This window comes from Mustela erminea, chromosome 6, assembly GCF_009829155.1.
Source record: "Mustela erminea isolate mMusErm1 chromosome 6, mMusErm1.Pri, whole genome shotgun sequence".
Lineage (NCBI taxonomy): Eukaryota > Metazoa > Chordata > Mammalia > Carnivora > Mustelidae > Mustela > Mustela erminea.
In genome coordinates, this window is record NC_045619.1 from 7,511,207 (window position 1) to 7,535,137 (window position 23,931).

The window sequence follows — 23,931 nt, forward strand, 5'->3', positions numbered from 1 at the left end:
CATTTATAACTCAATAATAAGCCAAATAATTTAATTTTTTTAAAGATTTTATTTATTTATTTGACAGAGAGAGATAACAAGTAGATGGAGAGGCAGGCAGAGAGAGAGAGAGAGAGGGAAGCAGGCTCCCTGCTGAGTAAAGAGCCTGATGCGGGACTCGATCCCAGGACCCTGAGATCATGACCTGAGCTGAAGGCAGTGGCTTAACCCACTGAGCCACCCAGGCGCCCCCCAAATAATTTAATTTTAAAATGAACAAAGGATTTGAGTAGATATTTCTCTAAAGAAGACGTACAATGGCACCTGGCTGGCTCAGTCAGTGCGTGTGCAACTCTTGATCTCAGGGTTGTGAGTTCAAGCCCCACACTGGGTGTAGAGATTACTAAAAAGTAAAAAAATCTTTAAAAAAAAAAAAAAAGGAAGATGTACAAATCGACAATGAGCACAAGCATTCTCAACATTAGGGAAATGCCAATCCAAACCACAATGAAAAACTTAAAAACAAAACAAAATAAGGGACGCCTAGATGGCTCAGTTGGTTAAGCACTGCCTTTGGCTCAGGTCATGATCCTGGAGTCCTGGGATAAAGTCCCACATCAGGCTCCCCGCTCAGCAGGGAGTCTGCTTCTCCTGTTTACTTCTTCTCCTGCTTACCTCTCTCCTCTCATGCTCTCTCTCTCTCATTCTCTCAAATAAATAGAATCTTAAAAAAAAAAAAAAAAAAAACACAATGAGATACCACTTCACACCCACCAGGATGGCTAGGATGGCTATAATCAGACAAACAAGTGCTGGTAGTATGTGGACGAATTGCAACCTTCACAGACTGATGGTAGGAATGTAAAATGGTGCAGCACTGTGTAAAACAGTTGGGTGGTTCTTCCAGAAGTTAAACATAAGAGTTGCTGGGGTACCTGGTTGGCTGTCGGTGGAATGTGTCACTCTTGATCTCAGGGTTGTGAGTTCAAGCCCCACATTGGGTATAGAGATAACTTGAAAAAAATAAAATAAAATAAAACATACTCCCTGAATTTAAAAAAAAAAAAAAAATATATATATATATATATATATATATACACACACACACACACACACACACATACCATGGACTTGCCACATGACCCAGGAATTCCACTTCTAGGTATATATTCAAGAGAAATGAAAATGTCAGTCCTCACAAAAATTTACGCATGAATATTCTCTTTTTTTTTTTTAAGATTATTTATTTATTTATTTGACAGAGAGATCACAAGTAGGCAGAGAGACAGGCAGAGAGAGAGGGGGAATTAGACTCCCCACAGAGCAGAGAGCCCAATGCAGGGCTCAATCCCAGGACCCTGGAATCATGACATGAGCTGAAGGCAGAGGCTTAACCCACTGAGCCACCCAGGCGCCCCTATACATGAATATTCTTAGCAGCATTGTTCATAATAGCTAAAAAGTAGAAACAACATGAATGTCCATCAACAGATGAATGGATAGGGGTGTCTGGGGGGCTCAGTGGGTTAAGCATCCCACTCTTACTTTCCGCTCAAGTCATGGTCACCAGGTCATGAGATTGAGCCCCTTATTGGGCTCTGTGCTGGGCGTGGAGACTGGTTAAGATTTCTCTATCTCCCTCTGACCCTCACCACCCCCCTAAAAAAAATATAGATGAGTGGATAAACCAAATGTGGCATTAAAAGGAATGAAGAGAAGTAAGTCGTAAGTTATGGAGCTGTGGGTGGGGGTGGGCTGATCTTTCACTGGAAAGATGCGTAGAGGGATAAGAAAATTCAGGATGGAGTCCTGAACCTCTTGGTCATCGGAGGAAGGGAAAGGAGGAGGCTTCAGGAAATGAGGCTAAGTAGGAACAGCCAATGGAGTAAAAGAAACCCATGTAGTGTGGACCAGCTCAGACCAAGAGAGGAGAGTGTTCTGGAAAAGGGAGATCAAGTTTGTCAAAGGCAGCAGAATGGGCAGGAGTCTGCCTGCACCTTTAGCCGAAGAGTCAACGGTGGGCTCTTAGGAAGCCTCCCCGAAGCAGGGGGAGGTGTAGTTAGGCTGAAATAGTGGGAAAACGAGCACGGAGTTTGGTATCCCGCACACCCGGGACAGTCTCAGCTCTGCTGCTCATTGCCCAAGTGACATTAGGAAAGACACTGAGCCTGCCTCCTCCACTCCCAAGTGCGGAGAGCCCGGATGGCCTTAGGTGGAGGAGGAGACTGAATACTAGCCTGTGCAAACTGCCTGACGGTGGTGGGCTCAGTCTAGAGAGCACTCGAGTCTCAATCTCAGGGTCACGAGTTCAGGTCCCCCGTGGAGCACTGAGTTTACGTTAAAAAAAAAAATCAATAACTAAAATGCTGAATAATAGCAATAAATTCTCATTTTAAAAAAGAGAGAGAAGTTCAAGCTCCAGAGAGAGACAGCCAGTTGTGTGAGCTTGGTCAGTTTCCTTAACCTCTCTGAACCTTGGTTTTCCGGAGGGAAGCATTAATAAAATATTAGTAAAATCAACCTCACTGGCTTGTTGCGAGTTAGATCAGAACATGCAAGTAAAGCCTGTGGCATGGGGCCTGGGCACACAGTCGGGGCTCTAGGAAGAGCTGGATGTCCCCTCTGGCTCTTAGCCCTTGCCCTGATGTATGCCCGTGTTCGGTGACAATGGGGAGCAGCTCCCACAAACCAGGTTCCCACAGGGCTGGGCCAGGCGCCTAAACATCCGTTCAGGTCAGCCAGCCCGGAATCAAACGGGCCACCAGGAGGGTTCAGACTGAGAGCAGAGCTTTGGGCCTCAGCTGTAGGGGGGTGAGTGTGGTTGGGGGCGGGGAGCCTGCAGCCTTCCCTCATCTTGTCCTGGCTTCCAGCCTGGCAACATGATCACCCCCTTGACCCCGAGAGGGAACAACTGCACTGGGCCATCCCAGGACTGGTATCCCGCACAGAAGTCCCGCTTAACCTTGAGCAGCTGCCCCGGCCACCCCAACAGCTGGGCCCCGCTGGCCATAAATCACTAATGACACCAGCTCCTGGCAGTGGGGGTGGGGTGGGGGAGCAGGCAGGGGCTCGGAAGCACGCCCCCTAGTCCCCAGAACCCATCCATTCCATTCAAGCCCAGGGTTGCAGCTTTGTGTTCTCGGAGGCAAACTTTTTAAAAATATCCACTGGCCTTAGACACTGCAACAGAAGCGAGGTGGACGAACAGGGAGAAGTTACATCATGGCAGCCAAGTTGGAAACTGGGGAATCTGACTTGAAAGTCACTCATTCACACTCGCTGTGGGGGCAGCAGGGAGGGCAGGCCCCCTCTCTGGCCTGGGGCTCCGGGTCCTCTTGCCTCTCCCCTCTCCGCAAAAGCTGGAGCGTCCTGGAAGCCAGCTAACCCCCAGGTTCCACCCAGCGAATGCAGGGCCGGGGAGCCACAGCCCAGGGAGCAGGACACACGCCCCAGGCTATGTGAGTGCAGACACCAGAAGACAGCCTGGATTTTTCCCTTATCTGATGAGAGTGAATTCCAGGCAGTTCACCCACGTGTTTACTTTGCTTGTGTGTGATTTGTCTAGAAACATCTGAAATGGCATTTTTCCTTTAACATCATGAAGGGCGGCAGAAAGAAAACAGTATTAATGGTTACTTACCATGAGGTTCGAAATGGCAAAGAATCGGCAGTGGATGAAAGCACACGGGGGTGTCGACTAGATTCTGGCAAACTTCGCGGGGATTTACATCTTGAAAAGACTGGGAAGAAAAGTGCAAACAGTTGTAGGGTGCTGGAATGATTTGCTTGGAACTGTCCTTGGCCAGACTAACTTAACCTATGGGGTCCAGATAATGGTGGCCTTGGAGCATGGTGGTGGCCCAGGAGGGGTCTGCAGGGGTCCTAGTGACGTCCTACCATCCACCAGGTGCTGGGTGTCTCAGGTGCCTGTTCGTTTGTCAAGCTGTACACTTTAAGTTCGTGCACTTTACTTCAATAAAACGTTCACTTTAGCAAATGTTTGAGCATGGTATCTTCTTTTCTGTAAACTATAAAATATTTTCAAAGGTACTCACAGGGCAAAAGTCACTCTAAGGATTACCTAATCCAACTCCACTGATGAGAAAGGAAGGCTCACAAAGAAACCGATCACTGTGCCCATTGAGGCAGAGGCAGGATCAGAACTGAGACCTCAAGACTCTTCCACTTCCGGGGCGCCTGGGTGGCTCAGTGGGTTAAAGCCTCTGCCCTCGGCTCAGGTCCTGATCCCAGGGTCCTGGAATCAAGCCCCGCATCCTCTGCTCAGCAGGGAGCCTGCTTCCCTTCCTCTCTCTGCCTGCCTCTCTGCTTACCTGTGATCTCTGTCTGTCAAATAAATAAATACAATCTTTAAAAAAAAAAAAAAAAGACCCTCCCACTTCCATCGCAGGGATCCAGGTGTCCGCTGCAAGTCTGAATTAAGAAACCTTGTAGAGCTATGAGTTTTTGTTTTTGTTTTGTTTTTTTAAGATTTTATTTACTTGACAGAGAGATAGATCATAAGTAGGCAGAGAAGCAGGCAGAGAGAGAGGGGGAAGCAAGCTCCCCTCTGTCTTCAACCGGAACCCCGAGCCGAAGGCAGAGGCTCAACCTACTGAGCCACCCAGGTGCCCCAAGCTATGAGGTTCTTTTTTTTTTTTTTTAAGTATTTATTTATTGGAGCACCTGGGTGGCTCAATGGGTTAAAGCCTCTGCCTTCAGCTCAGGTCATGGTCTTGGGATAGAAGCCCGCATCCGGCTCTCTGCTCGGCGGGAAGCCTGCTTCTCCCTCTCTCTCTCTGCCTGCCTCTCTGCCTACTTGTGACCTCTCTCTCTCAGATAAATAAATAAATAAATAAACTTAAAAAAAAAGATTTATTTATTTATTTGAGAAAGCGAGTGAGGGAGAGAGACATAGAAAAAGCAAGCAGAGCAAGAGGCAGAGGGAAAGGGAGAGAGAATCCTTTTTTTTTTTTTTAAGATTTTATTTATTTATTTGACAGAGAGAGATCACAAGTAGGCAGAGGCAGGCAGAGAGAGGAGGAAGCAGACTCCCTGCTGAGCAGAGAGCCCGATGCGGGACTCGATCCCAGGACCCTGAGATCATGACCTGAGCCTAAGGCAGTGGCTTAACCCACTGAGCCACCCAGGAGCCCAGGGAGAGAGAATCCTTAAGCAGACTCCCTGCCAAGTGCAGAGCCTGACTGGCGGGGATCCCAGAACCCCAAGATCATGACCTGAGCAAAACTAAGAGCTGGAGGCTCAACCAACTAAGCCATTCAGGTGCCCCCAAAGGGCTATGATTTTATTGAGTTCTAAAATAGTGATGACATTCTTGCATCTTTTTAGGTTAAAAAAAAAAAAACAATATTATTTTATTTAGTTAGTGTTTCGTTATGTGTACAAAGCTCCAAATCCAAGAGGTATAAAAAAGGTTTAAATGCAAAAGCCTCCTTCTCACTGGTTCTTAGCATACCCTATCCCACCCTCCACACCAGGTGCCACTGCGGAAACTTCTGTGCATCTTTGTGGGGATAGTCACTGTGTAACAGACACTCTCCTTTCTTATTTACACAAAGGGAAACATCCTGGATACACTGTTCTACACCTCGCTCCAGCTACTTACTAACACAGTATATTGAATCCTGTTCACGGTAATACACTTAGCCCCTTTTTAAAAGCCTACAGAATACTCCTTCTTTTGAACTATTTATTTATTAAAGATTTTATTTATTTATTTGACAGAGAGGGAGAGATCACAAGTAGGCAGAGAGGCAGGCAGAGAGAAAGGGGGAAGCAGGCTCCCTGCTGAGCAGAGAGCCTGATGCGGGACTTGATCCCAGGACCCTGAGACCATGACCTGAGCTGAAGGCAGAGGCTTAACCCACTGAGCCACCCAGGCGCCCCTACTTATTTATTTTTAAGTAATCTCTACAATCAACCTGGGGCTCAAATTCACAACCCTGAGATTAGGAATCATGCATTCTAGGGGCGCCTGGGTGGCTCAGTGGGTTAAAGCCTCTGCTTTCAGCTCAGGTCATGATCCCAGGGTCCTGGGATCGAGCCCCGTATCGGGCTCTCTGCTCCTCGGGGAGCCTGCTTCCTCCTCTCTCTGCCTGCCTCTCTGCTTACTTGTGATTTCTCTCCGCCAAATAAATAAATAAATAAAATCTTAAAAAAAAAAAAAAAAAAGAATCATGCATTCTACCAACTGAGCCAGCCAGGTACCTCTCACGTGAACTATTTAAACCATCTCCTTTTAGGAGACATCTGGATTGTTTCCAAGAATTTGATATTATATCAATGCTGCAATATAGAGACTTTTTCATATTATTTTGCATCCATGTAAGTAGGTCATAGGACCGATTCCTAGAAGGACAATTAGTGCATCAGGGACATGTCCATTTTCAGTTTTAATACATAGTGCCAGATTGCTAACTGCGACTTATACCATCTTACAGTTTCACAAGCAAGGTATCAGAGCACCTGTTTCCCTACCTTCTTGTAACACAGTGGCGTTATCAAACTCTTTGGACTTTGCCAATCTGACAGATGTAGAAGGATGTGTCAGGCTAATTATGACGTACGTTTCTCTCATTATGAGGGAGACTGAACATTTCTCCATTTGTTTGGTTCATTTATTTTTTTCATTATGAGAAGCACTTGTCTATTCTCTGTCCATTTTTTTTAAATTTTATTTTTATTTATTTGACAGACAGAGATCACAAGTAGGCAGACAGGCAGGCAGAGACAGAGAGGAGGAAGCAGGCTCCCCGCTGAGCAGAGAGCCTGATGCGGGGCTCGATCCCAGGACCCTGGGAACATGACCTGAGCAGAAGGCAGAGGCTTTAACCCACTAAGCCCCCCAGGCGCCCCCTCTGTCCATTTTTTTATTCCATTTTGTATGGGGTTCTTGGCTTTGCACTATCAAATTTTTCTTTAGAAAATATAATTTGTTAAAAAAAAAAAAAGGAAGAGAATACGAACAAAATCCCACCCTTTCAGCACAAAAATCAATTATTTTTGGTGTGGTCCCTTGATGCTCTTCTCCATAGACATATATTTAGTTGTTTTTTTTTTTTAACATTATGACAAAAATTAATACTATCAACCATTTATTGAATAGTTTTTGGGTGCCAAGCATTGCAGCATTGTAGCAAACATTGTAGGGATACATGAAATTTCTAGTTCTGCTTTTTCCATATCATGTAGCAGTGGTGGTTTTTCATGTTGCAACATTGTCCCTATGATTCTCATTTGTAATAGCTCCTCTGTGTGCTGTCAAGATAGTGTATGTACTATTATGTAATTAGCCATTCTCTAATTGTTAACTTTTGGTTGCTTCCATTGCCTTATAATTTCTGTTTAGTAAACCCTTCACATCTATGTTAAAAATTAAATTATTACATTGAGGGGTGCCTGGGTGGCTCATTTGGTTAAGTGTCTGCCTTCTACACAGGCCATGATCCCAGGATCGTGGGATTGAGCCCCGCATGGGGCTGGCCTGCCTACTTGGCGGGAAGCCTGCTTTTCCCCCTCCCTCTCCCCCTGCTTGTGTTCCCTTTCTCGCTGTGTCTCTCTGTCAATTAAATAAATAAGTAAATAAATAAAGTCTTTAAAAAATAAAAATAAGGGTGCCTGGGTGGTTCAGTTGGTTAAGCGACTGCCTTCAGCTCAGGTCACAATCATGATCCTAGAGTCCCAGGATAGAGTCCTGCATCGGGCTCCCTGCTCAGCGGGGAGTCTGCTTCTCCCTCTGACCCTCCTCCATCTCATGCTCTCTCTCTCTTTCTCATTCTCTCTCAAATAAATAAATAAAATCTTAAAAAAATAAAAATACAAATAAAAAAATATAAGTGTGGTTGTGAACCCGAAGTGGTCACCATTACATGTGTTTATGTATGTAAAAGTTTGTTTTGCAAAAAGGCTTACTTTCTTTTATTTTTCTAAGTAAAATGCTTTTATGAAACGTCAAGTGCAAAAAAAGTATAAAATTACATATATGATTTGATTGCAATCATATTTAAAAAAATGAAATACCCCGCACCTGGGTGGTGCCATGGGTTTAAGCATCCCACTCTTGATTTTGCCTCAGTCATGATCTCAGGGTCATGAGATCAAGCCCCTTGCTGGGCTCCTTATTCAGCCAGGATTCCTCCTGGGATTCTCTCTCCCTCTCCCTCTGTGACTCCTCCCCCCACGAGCATGGACACACTCTCTCTCTCAAATAAATAAATAAATCTTAAAAAAATATATACCAATTAAAGGGAAAGAAAGTCTCTTAAGGAAATACAGAAAAGTTTACAGCTCTGTTACCAAATTTCGCAATATAATATTAGCTTTACAATGAAAACCAAGACATAAAAAAAATAATTTTTAGGGAAAGAAATCACAGCTGCCATAATAATCTGAATTAGGGGCCAGAACATTTGGGGAAGAATTTCTGGGGTCCACACGTATGGTGGGCTTATCCCAAACCACATGGCAGCACATTAGTTGATGGCCGTGACCTACGCACAGCCAATGTTAGAATTCAGCCCAGGCAGGATCTTTTTCCCTTGCAATGACACAGAGCAGAATTGACGTCAGATGTGGGCAGGGACAGATGGGAAAGAGGCTTCCCATATTGGAGGTTAATGTTCATCTGCTTCCTGGACAGATAAAAAAAATTATAGGGACAATGTTATCCAGCACTGCACAAAAAAATCATTGAATCAAACAGTTGTGATTATAAGTGATTCCCCATTCCCATGTTATAGAGCATTTTTTAAAAAGATTATTTATTGACTTATCTAAGAGAGAGAGAGCACAAGCAGGCGGGAAGGGCAGAGAAAGAGGGAGAAGCAGACTCCCCACTGAGCAAGGAGCCCGATGTGGGGCTCGATCCCAGGACCCTGAGATCACGACCCGAGCTGAAGCAGACTCTTCACTGACTGAGCCACCTGGGCAGCCCTACAGAGCTCTTTTTTATTTAAAAAGTGGACAGGTGAGGCGAGCTGTGGGAGGGATGGAGAGTCCCAGAGCATGAAAGAGAAGACAGCAGAGGCCTGATGAAAAAAACAGGGAACAAACACCCAAAGGGTAGAGATCGTTCTGGTCATTGTGACCCAGCAAGCCCACGAGGGCATAGCACTTGGTTCTAGTGCAGAAAGGCCCCAAGTCTTGCCTGTACCCCGGGAAGTGGTCAGCCCAGAACCGACAAAACCCTGGCATCCCCAGTGCTCCAGACTGAAGGGCTCTGCCACTCTAGGCGGGAGCTCATGCGGTCATAAGGGTCTTTCTTTTCTTTCTTTCTTTCTTTTTTTTTTTTTTTAAGATTTTATTTATTTATTTGACACAGAGAGAGAGAGATCATAAGTAGGCAGAGAGGCCGGCAGAGAGAGAGGAGGAAGCAGTCTCCCTGCTGAGCAGAGTGCCCAATCCCAAGCCTCGATCTCAGGATCCTAAGAGCAGGCTTAACCCACTGAGCCACCCAGGCACCCCACAGGGGTTATTTCTTTGCTGCACTGGTGAATGGATGCTCTCAGCACCCCCAGGTCCTCTTATCAAAGGGAATCACCTAGCTCCTTCCCAGAGAGCCCCTCCTCACCCGGGATTTTGCTTGACTAGATAAATCTGTGAAAGTGTTGTAGATTGTAGCTTTCCCTCCGCTGTGGCTCTGAGGTTTTATCACTAACAAATTTGGTTGCCAAGGCAACCATGCAGCAGTTTGGTCTCCTGACACCGACCTACCTAGGCTGGCTTAAGTGGCAGGAGTTTGAGGTTGTGTTTGGCATTTTGTGAACTCTGACCATGAAGTCCCCTCCCCCTCAAAAAAATCCAAAGGGAAATGACCACTCTGTGTCTGTCAAGGGTCATGCTTCCCTGTCTACATCCAGTTCTTTCTCTTTTGTCTTCCTCCCTGCAAATGCAGAAACGGCCAGCGGGAAGAGTCGGAATTAGAAGGAGGGGCGCGGTGTATCCAAGGAGAGGTTCAGTCATGAGCCCAGGAGTGATCTTTAACCCCAGCTGCTCTCCACGGCTTGCTTGCTGATGTCCCATCCATTGCCTTTGGCACTGTGCTGAGCTAGGGCAGCTGGGGACTCGGGGGGGGAGGCGGGCCCCCAGGGAGCAGGGAGCGGCCCTGGATGCTGTTCAGTCGCCTTGCCCTAGGCGCCAGGCCACACCAGCCAGACAGGCTTCTTTCAACCCCAGCGAGAAATGACAGCTCCCTACGGTCCAAACCCACAGCACCCAGTACCTACCGCACTGTGTTGAAATATTCCGTTAGTTGTAGACCTCCCGATAGTGGAGGCCTGCTTTTGTTTTCCTAACACCTCTCTTTCCACTGCCAAACTGACCCAGCACATCCCATGGTGGGATGCCCGCCCACAGGGCCTTGACCACCACCTAACTGCGGGGCTGAGCCCATAGTCCAGGTTTGGACAATAGTGGCGCTCCATCTCCTGTCCAGAGTGACCGGTCAAATGGGCGTGTAGCCCACCTTGCTGTAGGGACACTAGGGGACAGGGTTCTTCTTTTAGGTTGTGATCTGCCTTTCCCACCAGGTAGAGATGGTCTGGCTGTGGCCAAAGGGAATGAAACAAACATGCAAAGAGAAAAAGGGACAAACAGAGACAAGAAATGGGAAAGCCGCGTCTACCCTGTGCCATCTGGCCGTGCCTGCAGCCAATACCTGTCCTGGGCATTGCTATCGCCTGGATCAATGCATTATCACCCAGTTTCTGCATCAGTTCCTGATTCCAATTCAAGATGAAGCTAGCTAGGGGCCCCTGGGCAGCTTAGTCATTAAGCGTCTGCCTTTGGCTCGGGCCATTATCCCAGGATCCTGGGATGGAACCCTGCAGCGGGCTCCCCGCTCTGCAGGAAGCCTGCTTCTCCCTCTCCCACTTCCCCTGCTTGTGTTCCCTCTCTCACTGTCTCTCTCTCTGTCAAATAAATAAATACAATCTTAAAAAAAAAAAAAAAAAAGTTAAAGCTCGATACACCTCTTCTGGCTGGGTTCCAGAGTTACCAATTATTGGAATGATCAGTTACCAACCATTATTTGGATAAGTGAAATGACCCAACATCAGTGACTAAGTCGAGCCTAATACTCAAGTGAATGGTTCTCAAGCCAGATGACATGGGTTTGTAAATTCACTAGCAGTATGTCTGGCTGCTTATTTAACTTTCTCTAAGCTTCATTTTTCTTATCTATAAAATGAACATCAGGGACATAATCATACATATACAGTAAGAACTCAATACATGCACATCAGAAGAATCATAGGAGTATTGTAGTTTCAGCAGATTCTAATAGCACCCAACACCTGGAGTGAAGTCCGACTTTGGTAACTCTTTATATCATACTATTTTTATACTGTTAATATTTTTATTCTGTGTATTTATTATTTTTGTTGTTGGCTACTGTTTTGCTACAATTAACATTTTTATTATTTTTTTGAGGGGGGAGAGGGGCAGCGTAGAGCCCAATGTGGGGATTGATCTTACGACCGTGAGATCATGACCTGAGCTGAAATCAAGAGTCGGACACTTAACCACCTGAGCCACCCAGGTGCCCTACAATTACCATTTTTACAAGATTTTATTATTTTTCAGTAATCTCTATACCTAACACGGGGCCTGAACTCACAACCCCAAGATTAAGAGTCACAGGCTCCCCCGACTGAGCCTGGCCGATGTCCCTGAAATTAACTGTTTTGAAGGCTCACCACGTGCCAGGGACTGCATTATTATTGGAATAATAATAATATTATTGGAATAATAATAGGAGACCACGTGGGTGGTCTCCTAGCAAGTGTGTGTGGCCAGAAGTGTTTTAAGCCACCATAAAGAGGGTGCTTCCATGCAAATGCCCACAACGGACAATTCTAACCTTTCCTTCTCTCCCTTGCTTGCTCTCCCTGATGGGTAGAGGGGCTAACGTGAGAGTGAGCGCTCGACAATCACTTCATGGTAGGTGGTATCACTTTAAAATGACTGGCAGGTGCCCATTCACTTTCTGTTCTACCTGTGATGGGTGAGCAGCGTGGGAGGTGGCTGGTCTCACTCTCTTGCAGCTTGCCTACTTTTTTTTTTTTTTTTAAAGATTTTATTTATTTATTTGACAGACAGAGACCCCAAGTAGGCAGAAAGGCAGGCAGAGAGAGAGAGAGAGAGAGGAGGAAGCAGGCTTCCCTGTAGAGCAGAGAGCCCGATGCGGGGCTCGATCCCAGGACCCTGGGATCATGACCTGAGCCGAAGGCAGAGGCTTTAACCCACTGAGCCACCCAGGCTCCCCTGCAGCTTGCCTACTTATACCTGCTGGGATGCACTGGGGACCCAGCTGTCTTCATTGCAGGCAGGGAGAGGAGGAAGGCTGGACCGAGGTCCAGGCCTAAGTCAAGTTCTCACACAAATAACCAAAGCCCTGGGTTATGTTCTGGTTTGCCCAGGTTCATAAGAGTAAAGTAACAGATGAGAATTCTGGTATATGGGCTTGGCAGATACAGAGAAGGGAGACCGAGTGAGAAATAATGATTTAAATAACGGAGGTGATCCTACCCACCCTCCCTCTCAGTGACTCTCTGGCCCGGAGTGTGGAGAGAGAAGACCCAAATCGGCAGGTTCTCTGATCTACTCGGATCCCATATGCCCCTTGGAGTGTGGGCATCTCCCTACTGGAAGTGATTCTGATGCCTAAGGATGGGATTTTTCCAAAAACATTAGCCTTCAGAGGTAAGCTAACAGCTTCTTCTGGTGCTTCCCAGTGGTTTTCTTTTACAAAACAGGAAAAGACCCTGGTGGTATTGGACTCACTGTGGGGCAGGACAACACCCCACCTTCCCAGGGCGTCTGAAGAATGGCTTTAACCAGGAGCAACCTTTACCTTCACTGCTAGCTGTCACTGAGTGCCTGCTGTCCATTTCGGAGGTAGCCTTTGTCTCTGCTGCGTGGGTCAGAGCCCTGCGGGGAAGAAGTGAAGAAAGCATTCCAGGGCCATAGACACTAAGTCACTTGTGCTCAGAGAGGGTGAGCATCTTGCCCACTTTGGCGCAGCAAAGTGGTAGAGCCCAGATTCAAAATCAGGTCTGCCTGGAAGCACAGGCCCAGCTCCCAACCACCTGAATGCCTCTATGGCCTGGGTTAGCGGTTTGTTCAATCTCGCTCTACGGAACACAAATCAGTGATATGACGGAAGCGGAGGGAACAGGTAACCATCCAGCGCAACCTGTCACCCAGTAAAGCTCCCCTCTTTCTAGCATCTTCTGGATGCTCATCAGCTCATCTCTGTTCAGATACCTTGAGGGATGGTGAGCTCATTACCTTCCTCCAGGCCTCCCAACTCATGGTTAGGGATGTTTCTTTCTACTAAATTCAGCTCTGACTCTAAGGTCCTAGCTCAGCCTTCGGTACCCTACCCACTTGTCTACCAAATCCACACGCTGTCTTTCACTTACCTAAGGCCTGTGTTCCCCCAGATGCTTCACTTACGCACATGTCTTATTCTTTCATGTGCCAAATGCAGAGACACACACAGCACTCTTACTACCCTCAGAGTGCTCCCAGACTAGAGGGGGAGCCGGCTGTGAACGGAGGTCATGGGGGAAAGAACAGAGCTAGGGAGGCACTGAACCCGGCGGGCATGCTGCAGGAGCTGCCAAGCGGAGAGACTCCCGAGCGAGTGATATGACGGAAATGCTCCCCAGGAAGGTGCTCTCCGGGCTGGGTCTCGTAGGAAAGATCCAGATTAGGCCAGATGACGACGGAGCCAAAAACTTCTGGCTTTGTAAAATCTTGATTTTTTTTCGATACTGAAAAATCAGGAGACGTCACAGTACAAGCTGGCCTGGTAGCCTCTCCTGAAAATGTCAAAGATCTTGCAGCGCGGACCTGACACATCCTGTGGGTGGCCATCCCTTTGTGCCAAGCAGCCGCCGTTCCAGACACAGCCACGGTCTCCCAGCCCACTTCTGTCACTCACATGGTCCTTACCAGCTCCTCTTTACTCTCATTAAGAAAACTTTTAATGCAGGGCGCCTGGGTGGCTCAGTTGGTTAAGCAACTGCCTTCGGCTCAGGTCATGATCCTGGACTCCAGGGATCAAGTCCCCCATTGGGCTCCCAGCTCCATGGGGAGTCTGACCTTCTCCCCTCTCATGCTCGCTCGCTCTCTCCCAAAGAAAGAAAGAAAGAAAAAAGAAAACTTTTACTGCAGTGATTCCCTATGTGAAGGAGGAAGGAAAGATAGCCTCATAGGAATTTTTCAGACGACGTGCGTATCCTCGAAAGCCTCCCCCTGTCCCTTCTCTCCCCACCCACGGTCAGAAGCCCCGCCTCACCCCTGCCACACTGGCAGGGCCAAGTGTGGCCCTTCCGTGGACCACGAAGTCTCCCTGATCCCGCAGGAAGATGTGTCTACTCTCACCTCACTCAACAGCGGAGATTCTCCCCCTTCTCGCTAATCATCACTAAAGGCTGTCACCTAGCAACATAGCACCCATCGGGAGAGCAACCACACACCAGTTCATTCATCCCTCCAGCAGACATTGACGGAGCTGCTCCCACGCCTGGGATAGTCAGGGACTCAAAAAAGATGCATGAATGAATGAATGAAGACAGGGATGAATGAGGCCCCAAAGGAGGTCATACTCTGCGCAGGAGAAAAACATTTTTTTTTTAAAGATTTTATTTATTTATTTGACAGAGAAAGAGACATCATAGCAGGCAGAGAGGCAGGCAGAGAGAGAGGAGGAAGCAGACTCCCTGCTGAGCAGAGAGCCTGACGCGGGGCTCGTTCCCAGGACCCTGAGACCATGACCTGAGCCAAAGGCCAAGGCTTAACCCACTGCCACCCAGGCATCCCAGGAGAAAAACAGATTAAAAAAAAAAAGTTGTAATACAAGGTCTAATAGATGTGTGTGCGCATATGTAAATTCCACAGATGAAGCCACAGTCCTGCATAGGGAAAGAAAGAGGGATAGTTCAGTTAGGTCTTGAGGAGGAGTGGGAGTTTGGTATGACAGGAAGAAGGAACAGGAGAAGCCATGTACCAGGGCACAGGGACATCACGGCAAAGGCCCTGAGGTATGGTGCCGCATGGCTCGTCTGAGCTCACAGCAAAGTTCAATGTCAACAGAGCAGAGGGTAAACCAAGATTCCCAAAATCCATATCCACAAGGTTCAAGCCTTGTTCAGGGCAAGATCAGATGGTTCTTTTGAGCCACAGGTCAGGCATGCATCCCTGCATGGCCTACTCTGGGCACAGGGACTGGACAGCCCTGGTCAGTAAAATGTTTGTAGAATAAAGTCGAAGATAGAACGGAAACAAGAAGGGAAAACAGGAACCGTTCGTAGGCCATGCACGGCCAAGATGCTGTCTGGGTGGTTCCCCAAATACTTTCTCCCTTGTTCCCTCAAGGTCATCACACAGCACAGCCTGGCCTTGTCTCCTGTCTCGGTCTCAGTGTTCCTCTCCTGCCTTTCCAGTCTTCCAATAGCTGTTTAGCTAATCTCCTACATTAGTTTCTCCGGGTCAAAATAACCAGTTTGGTTTCCGTTTTCCTGCCTAGAAACAAATAAAGGGATTCATGAACAGAGAAAAAGATCAGCACGAGTGAAAAGGAGAGCCCACAAAATGAGGACGGTGGGGTAGGCAAGGCCAGATCATGCAGGGCCTGTGGGCTGTGTGACAAGCCAGGGGAGGGGCCCTCCGGGGCCTGGGACCTAGACTTCAGCACTGGCAGAACCTGATCAGGTCCTTGAAGCACTCGTCGTTCCTGAGCACCCCAAGGTTTCCCAGGGCAAGCACCCAAGACTCTCGGCCCGAAGCACCTTCTCTGATCACAGGGAACATGTCCAGCCTGATCGCGGACACTATGTAAATGCCAGGAAATGAACAGTCCTAAGAGCAGCCCTCAGATGGTGGGAGGTGGGCATTACTGGGCAAATGCCGGGCTTCCTTACTCCTAGAGAGAAACAGTCCAGAGGAAAGCCCTGCACACCTCCTAAAGGGAGCCTGAGACGGGGTCCTCGTTGCTCACAGGGGTAATGGCACGTTCCTGTACCCATATATCAACCACACCCTGTATGCTACCCTCTCCTGGGACCTCCTGGGATCATTTTCGCAAAATAGACTGTCTGCCCTCAAACCCCTGCTTAAGGGTCTGCATTTGATGGGATCTAAAATAAGAGGTTACCAGATGTGGTTCCAGGAAATAAGCTCTCCGAATGGGATTTTGGAACCGGATCACGTGTCTGCCAGGTGTGGTCGAGGACAGTGTTATTGATGTTACGTGGGATGAGAGCGCCCCAAGGGTGCCGTACCAGCGCGTTAGCAGGACTCTTAACTTTGGGTAGGTTAGAATGGGATACAGGGAGAAGATTCGCCAGAGCCCAAGACAAATCAATAACTTGAAAAACAAGAGGGCAATGGTCATTATAAGGATTATGAAGCTGGTTGACTGTCTTAATGGCCATTAAAGTCCAGAAGGAAGAAAATAATGGGCTCAACTCAGTCTGCTAGCAACTCAAAGCACGATATGAAAACCAGAAATCTGGGCAACCCCCTTGGGGCCCCTTCCTCCTTGAGAGCTTTGTACTACAACTTTGCTATGGCTCCATGAACCTTGCTTTGCTGCCCACCAAAAAAAAAAAGAAAGAAAGAAAGAAAGAAAACCAGAAATCCTCATGGTAGTGTCTAAAGAGACCCTCATCTCCTGCAGCCAGAGAACAGACAATGCTGAAATCAGACCCCACGTTTTACTTATAAAATTCACAGCTCCTGCAAGTCTCTCTGCTAGGGACTGGGGAGGGAGGGAGTGGAGCTCTAAGAACGGGATGTGACAATGGAGCAGATTCAGCGGAGAATCCTAAATACCCAGATTCACCACGTAGGACAGCAGCACCGGGCCCCTCTCTTTCGTGAGAGGAACACAGCCTCCATTACCTGGAGACCTCCTAAAGGCCTCACTAGAGGCAACTGTCTTGTATAAGGATACCTGTCCTCTTTGAGATCTGCCCTTTCCCGCCCTCAAGGTTTCCGGACCAGAAACCAGGGTCAAGTCTTACAAAAGAGCTTCAGGACATCACTAATCTGTTCCAGAAGGAACAAGGCCATGCCTGGGAACGTGTCTGGAGAGCAATGGATCAGGGAGGGGTGGGTTATAACGCTGGAAGGGGAGACTTTACTGATCTGGGAAACTCTCTCGCGATTCAGGATTTAGTATTCTGGCAAGGATTCCTGGAACTCCAGTTCTAACAGTCTCCAGAACAGCCCCTCAAAGCTTGGAACAAAGACATTCTATAGTAAATTGGGTAGAAATGTTGGACTTGCCTGGGCAGAGTGGAGAGAAGCCTCAAAAAGCTGAGGGAGGTATGTTAGAATGGATTTATTATGTGGGGCACCTGGGTGGCTCAGTTATTAAGCGTCTGCCTTCGGCTCAGGTCATGATCCCAGCGTCCTGGGATCGAGCCCCGTATCAGGCTTCCTGTTTCTCGGGAAGCCTGCTTCTCCCTCTTCAACTCCCCCTGCTTGTGTTCCCTCTCTCGCTGTGTGTCTCTGTCAAATAAATAAATAATCGTTTTAAAAAATGGATTTATTATGCAAAACCCAAGAATCGACAGGCTGACTACCGTCTCTGGAAGACACTGTCTTCACTGAAGCAGCTCAGAGTCAGAGGTCAGCACTGCAGAAGAACAGCAGTAGCCGTGCTGTGGGCCTGGGTCTACAAAGGAGATGCCGCTGTGGTCCTGGGCTCCTCAATGTCAGTATGGATGATAGGAGTCTGACTAGCAGAGGCCGGGGGTAGCATTTCGTCATCAGAGGCAAGACAGACACAATGACCACCATAGGGAAGAAAATGCGAATGGCAGGCAATCAGATGGCCTTTAGCACAGAGATCTGTGGTGATGGATGGCTTTGGCAGATGACTGAGGTCAGCTATGAGGTTGGAAAATCTACATTTCTCACCTATTGGGTGGACAGGAACTGGTTCTTACAGCGGAACCCATCAAAGGAAGAGCAGGTCAGGGTTCCTCTAGGAAGGACCCTGTAGGGTCGCAACAAGTATATACACCAGAGGCTCCCCAACTTCTCCAAAAACACTTTTAGTCACTTATCAGAATAAATGAACAGAGGAATGCCCAGCTTTTTCGAGGGCTCTTAGATACAGGTTTGAGTTGATGTCGATCCCAGGAGACCCAAGTGCCATCGCCGCCCCGGGGCATTTGGAAGCTGGCAGTAAATAGAGTTAATGGTCCTCTAGTCATTTCCCAAATCTTGGAGTGATCAGAATGGATTTACTTATCGGCCAGCAGAACCCACCCATTTATTCCTTGACCTACACAGTAAGAACCCCTGTGTTTAGAAAGACCAGGTAGAGGTCCCTGAAACTGTCTGAGTCCTTCCTTTGGTCAACACAGCACATCAGAAGCATTCCTACAGCCTGGGTGGAATGGAAAAGATTAGGATCATGTTTAATTCACAGGACTAGCCCTTGCAAAAGCCAGATGGATCATGACAGTGGACTACCATAACTTGACCAAACGGTAGCTCTAATCACAGCTGCTGTGCCAGACGCAGTGTTTTTACTGTAATACAACAACACAGCCTCTGGTACTCGGTATGCAGCTATTAATCTGGCAAACGCACAGTTTTCAATGGTGACTGAAAAGCAAATTGTATTCATCTGTGATGAACAGCAGGCCGCATTGCCTGTGTTACCCCAGGGCTACGTTAGCTCTCCTGCTTTCTATCACAATATAGTCCTAAAGAATCTCCATCACTTTGACACTGATCCTAGCACATACCACATCTCACGTCTTGAGCTGCTGGTCTGATAGAACGCTAGGATGATCTCTAAAGGACACAGCTGTGCTGGGAAGTGCCCCAGTCTTCCATAGCAGGTCTGTAGCTGTTCACAAAGCGGTGGTGAATATTTTTTTTTTAAAGATTTTATTTATTTATTTGACAGACAGAGATCACAAGTAAGCAGAGAAGCAGGCAGAGAGAAAGAAGGGGGAAGCAGGCTCCCCAATGATCAGAGAGCCCAATGCGCGCCTCTATCCCAGGACCCTGAGATCATGACCCAAGCCAAAGGCAGAGGCTTTAACCCACTGACCCACCCAGGTGCCCTCCAAACTTCATTTTTTTTTTTAAAGATTTTATTTATGTATTTGACAGACAGAGATCACAAGTAGGCAGAGAGGCAGGCAGAGAGGAGGAAACAGGCTTCCCGCTGAGCAGCGAGCCCGATGCGGGACTCGATCCCAGGACCCTGAGATCATGACCTGAGCCAAAGGCAGAGACTTTAACCCACTAAGCCACCCAGGCGCCCCATCCAAACTTCATTTTTAAAAGCTCTGAGTTCTCAGGGGTTCTGGTTTATCAGGGTTACTTTGATATCCCATTAATTTTTAATCCTGCACATGCAAGTAATAAGAGGTGCCACGTGGGATCCTCTAGGTTCCGGACGTCGCTTTGCTGCCCGCGCTATAACCAACAGTTTGGTTTGGCAACTGAGGTGAGTCATCCGGGCTAGCAGAGTAAGCTCTTTGTTCACCAACTGAGAAATGCGAAATGTCCAGACTCTAACTCAGCGGAGCTCTAGCCACGTCCCCTGATGTTCGCTCTCCTCCCTTGGGAGCTAAGACCTCCCATCCAGCTGAAAGTTGTGGGAGGAGGAATGAGAAGCAGAAGTAGTGCTGTGCACAGCCACTCCTGTTCCAGAATTTTGAATGGCACCGTGCCTAGATCACAGGTCCAAAGCATCGTGTAAGACAGACACCATCCTCTTAGGGAGTTTTCGACTGATGCCAGAAGAGGCATCAGTAGGGCCATTCTGCCATTCTATCAGGCCAGCTGGTTCTGTGTGATGGGGTACACAGTCATATTAGTGAATTCTGGGGGTACTGATTGGCTCAGTTGGTTAAGCATCTGCCTCTTGATATTGGCTCAGGTCATGATCTCAGGGTCATAGGATCGAGCCCCTCGTCGGGCTCTGTGCTTGTGGGGAGTCTGCCTGTCCCTCTCCCTTCCACTCTGCCCCCAACTCACCCTCTCTCTCTCTCAAATAAATAAATAAAATCTTTAGAAAAAATTAGTGCATTCTATGCACACATGCTCACAGCTGCAATTCTGCTGCTAGGAAATGATCCCCTTGATCAAAAGTATTGTTGTGTGGAACACCACGAGAGTGCCTAAGGCATTCCGAAAGTGGACGGTGGCGCTGGCAGAAACACTGCAGGCAGGGAGGGTAAACCTTATCCAGAATGCATATTTCTTCCAGTGAGGGCAAACTGCTATCTCCTCTGAGGAGTCCAACAGGTGGCTGGTTGGTCCTTTGTACGGGAGCAGGGGGCGGAGGACATCAGGGTTGGTCTCTGCTGTTGGGAGGAGAAACACTCAGGGAACGCACCAGCCAGGTCAGTTTGAGGAGGGGACGTCCTTGCTATTTGTTTGGTTCATGTCCCCGATCACTGCCATGCAGACCCATTGGAGAAGCACCAGCGTGGCCAGGGAGAGAGGCTGGCTGACATCCACAGAATGTGTCATTTGTCCTCCTGATTCCTGAGAGCCTCGTCTATGGCAGCCGGCCTTCGGAGAGCATTCACATGCTCATGGGACCCAGAAGCGCCCACACAGAGCCCATGCTGAGGAGTCCATTCCCAGAACCCCTTCTCCAGATCTCCTGTCACCCATCTTCCAGGCCTATGCTGCACAGGAGTCCAATTTCCAGTTACTTCGAAGCTCAAACCATGTAAACAATGAAATAGTCTCCAAGTCCTGCCCCTCATGAGGATTTCTCTTCACCACTGACTGGGGCTGCAATGCTGAGGGGGTGACGGGTGAAAGGCTAGCGGGGACCTTTATACTCGAAGGATCTGGCTGAAGATAGCAGAGCAGTCACACAGAGAGACAACCAGACCTTATGTGACACCGTGGGAAGTTCATGACACCATTGTGTCATCAGCAAAACCCAGAATATGGGAACTTCTAAAAGACAAATGATTTGGTTTCTTTCTTTCTTCTTTTTTAAAACATTTTATTTATTTGAGAGAGAGACAGAGTGGTTGCGGGCATGAGCAGAGAGGAAGGGCAGAGGCAGAAGGAGAAGCAGATTCCCCTCTGAGCAGGGAGTTGGACATGGGGCTCCATCCCAGGAGTCTGAGATCATGACCTGAGCCCTGGGCAGACACTTAATCAACTGAGCCACCCACGTACCTGTGATTTGGTTTCTTTAAAAAAAACTTTAAGGGTGCCTGGGTGGCTCAGTGGGTTAAAGCCTCTGCCTCCAGCTCAGGTCATGATCCCAGGGTCCTGGGATCAAGCCCCCATGGGGCTCTCTGCTCAGCAGAGACCTGCTTTCTCTCTCTGCCGGCCTCTCTGCCTATTCTCTGATCTCTGTCTACTCTCTGATCTCTGTCTGTCAAATAAATAAATAAAATCTTAAAAAAAAAAAAAAACTTTAAAGGAGGAGGGGTAAGGGTGAGGAAAGGGAATGTTATAGATCAATAAAGTCTAAAGAGACATACCAGACCAATGTAATACATGGACCTATTTGGATCCTGATTGTAACCAACCAAGTTTAAAAAGAGATCATGTATGGGATAGTGAAGAAAATGTGAACACCTGTGACCACATAATAGAAGATATTAAGGAATTATTGCTAATTATTTTTAGGTGTGATAATTACACTGTGGTTATGTTTAAAAAACACCATCTTAGAAAAACAACTAAAATCTACTAAAAGATTGAATCCTTATCTATCAGAGATATATGCAGAAGTCTAAGAGTGAACTGGAATGTGTCCTGAGATTTGCTTTAAAATTAGTAGGCAGGGGTGCCTGGGTGGCTCAGGTCATGATCTCGGGGTCCTGGGATAGAGCCCCACATCGGGCTCTCTGCTCGGCAGGGAGCCTGCTTCCTCCTCTCTGCCTGCCTCTCTGCTTACTTGTGATCTCTCTCTGTCAAATAAATAAATAAAATATTTAAAATAAAATAAGTAGGCAGGCATGGCTGAAACAAATTGGTGGTATGCTGATAATCACCGAAGCTAGATGATGGGAATGGGTTCATCACATTATTCTTTCTACTTTTGTGTAAGCTTTACATTTTCTGTATCAAAAGCTTGTTTAGGGGTTGATTTGTTTGTTTTAAGCAGGTTCCACACCCAGCCCGGGGCCCAAGGTAGGACTGAACTCACAAGCCTGAAATCAAGACTCCACCAGAAATCAAGAGGCAGACTCTGAAACCGACTGAGCCACCCAGGGGCCCCTGTTTTGTTTTGAAATGTTCCTTGTCCCCATGCCTTCTTCCGCCTCCAACTCTAGCTTTTTTTCACATCAAAATTTCTTCAAAGATTAACTTATCACTCTCTCGCTCTCCTTTCTCTCAAGTCTCTGTGTTGGCTTTCAGTTGTCACTCCTTTGAAACTGTTCTTGCCAAGGTCACCAAGGGCGTCCATGTTACTAAATCCGATGGTCAATTTCTTGTCCTCCCCTTCCTTGACCTCTCAGTGGCATTTCACACTGTTGATCCCTCCCTCCTGCATGGAACACTTTCTTCCCCTGACTCCTGAGACAGCACACGTTCCTGTTTACCCTCCAACCTTCCTGGACTCAGTCCACACCAAGTCCAGTCCTAGGATTCTGAATACACTACTGGCTCTCAACTCCCAGATTTGTATCTCTAGTCCTGCTCTGGTCTCAGAATTCTCAAGCCACCTCCATGCTGCCATGCCCATTTGGGTACCTAAGAGGCAGCTCAGAGGTAAGTAACATGGCCGAGCCTGATTTTGATTCCCCTCACTCTCCCAGATCTGGTCCCCACTGCAGGTAATAAAAGCACCGCCAGCCGCCTAGTTTCCCGTTCTTCAAGCCTCGTTCCTTCAAGCTCCCTGTTCAATCCATCAGCAAATCTGGTCACTTTGACCTTCAGTGAGTGCCCTGCATCCCCCATCTTCTCATCAGCGCGCTGGCTCCTCCGCTCCAGCTCTTGCCTGGGCAACCTAATGTCCCAGAAACCACCGCCAGGGCTTTCCACCACCTTTTGTCTTTCCACGCCTCCCACCCACCACTGCGTTTATCTCCATCTCAGCTCCAATCAGCGTCTTTATCTCCCCTCCTTAATGTTTTAATCTACTCTGTTTTTTAAAAAGTTTTCTAAACAAACCAGGCTTTTCCCCAAAACCCACTGGTACTGCCAGGGGGTGAGGGGCACAACTGCACTCGACCTGACGCTACGGATCGGTTCCACGGTGACGGGGAGGGGCTGTGGGCAGTGGGGACGGAGCCGGGGACAGACAGAGCCAGACTGTCACGAGTCGGTGCTTGTATCTGGGTGATGAGCAGCTGGGGCTCATTCTACCGTCACGACTTTCGTCTGTGTTAAAAGTTCCCCATTTAAAAAACAAAAAACAAAAATCAAGTAGAAAACTCAAGGGGACCAACTGCTCTGTCCTGCCTTTACTGACAAGAACTCTTGGTCGGACTCCTAAGGTCAGACCTATTCCGCAGATCCCCAACAGGGAGTTCCGCGAGGGCGGCGCGGGAGCTGCCGGCTGCTGCCAAGCGCCACCCGGGCACCCTCCGCGGGTCCGGGGGTTCCGATCGCTGCGCGGCTCCCGCACCCGGCCGGCGCCCGGGACACCTTTGTGCCGGGCGAGCTGAGGACGCAGAGGCCGGGCCGGAGCTCCGCCCCCGCCGAGGCCCTGCACGTGCCGCGCGGGGACCCCGGGCGCCTCCTCCCCCGCCCCGCCCCGCCCTCCGCGGGCACGTGACCGCGGCCCGGATCTGCGCTGCGCTGCGACCCCCGACGGCGAGGGGAGTGGTGGCGGCTCGGGGTTCCGGTCCCGGCAGAGGGCTGGGGCTGGGGCTGGGGCTTGGGTTGGGGTTGGGGCTGGGGCCGGGATCGGGCGGGTGGGCCGCGGGGGGCTCGAGCTTCAGCTCTCTCAGAGGTTCCAGCGAGAAGCGC

The 23,931-nt window shown here is 48.3% G+C and overlaps 1 long non-coding RNA gene across 2 annotated transcripts in view; it reads right to left on the reverse strand.

The window, feature by feature from the left end:
* Positions 1–348: 348 nt before the first annotated feature.
* LOC116592726 overlaps positions 349–23,931 on the reverse strand; it is a 39,547-nt gene continuing 15,964 nt past the window's right edge. For both annotated transcript variants that reach the window (XR_004286595.1, XR_004286594.1), the window contains exons 2-4: positions 12,848–12,924; positions 3,620–3,719; positions 349–382 (exon numbers count right to left, since the gene is read on the reverse strand). This is a non-coding gene — a long non-coding RNA (uncharacterized LOC116592726). The remainder of the gene's footprint in view (positions 383–3,619; positions 3,720–12,847; positions 12,925–23,931) is intronic.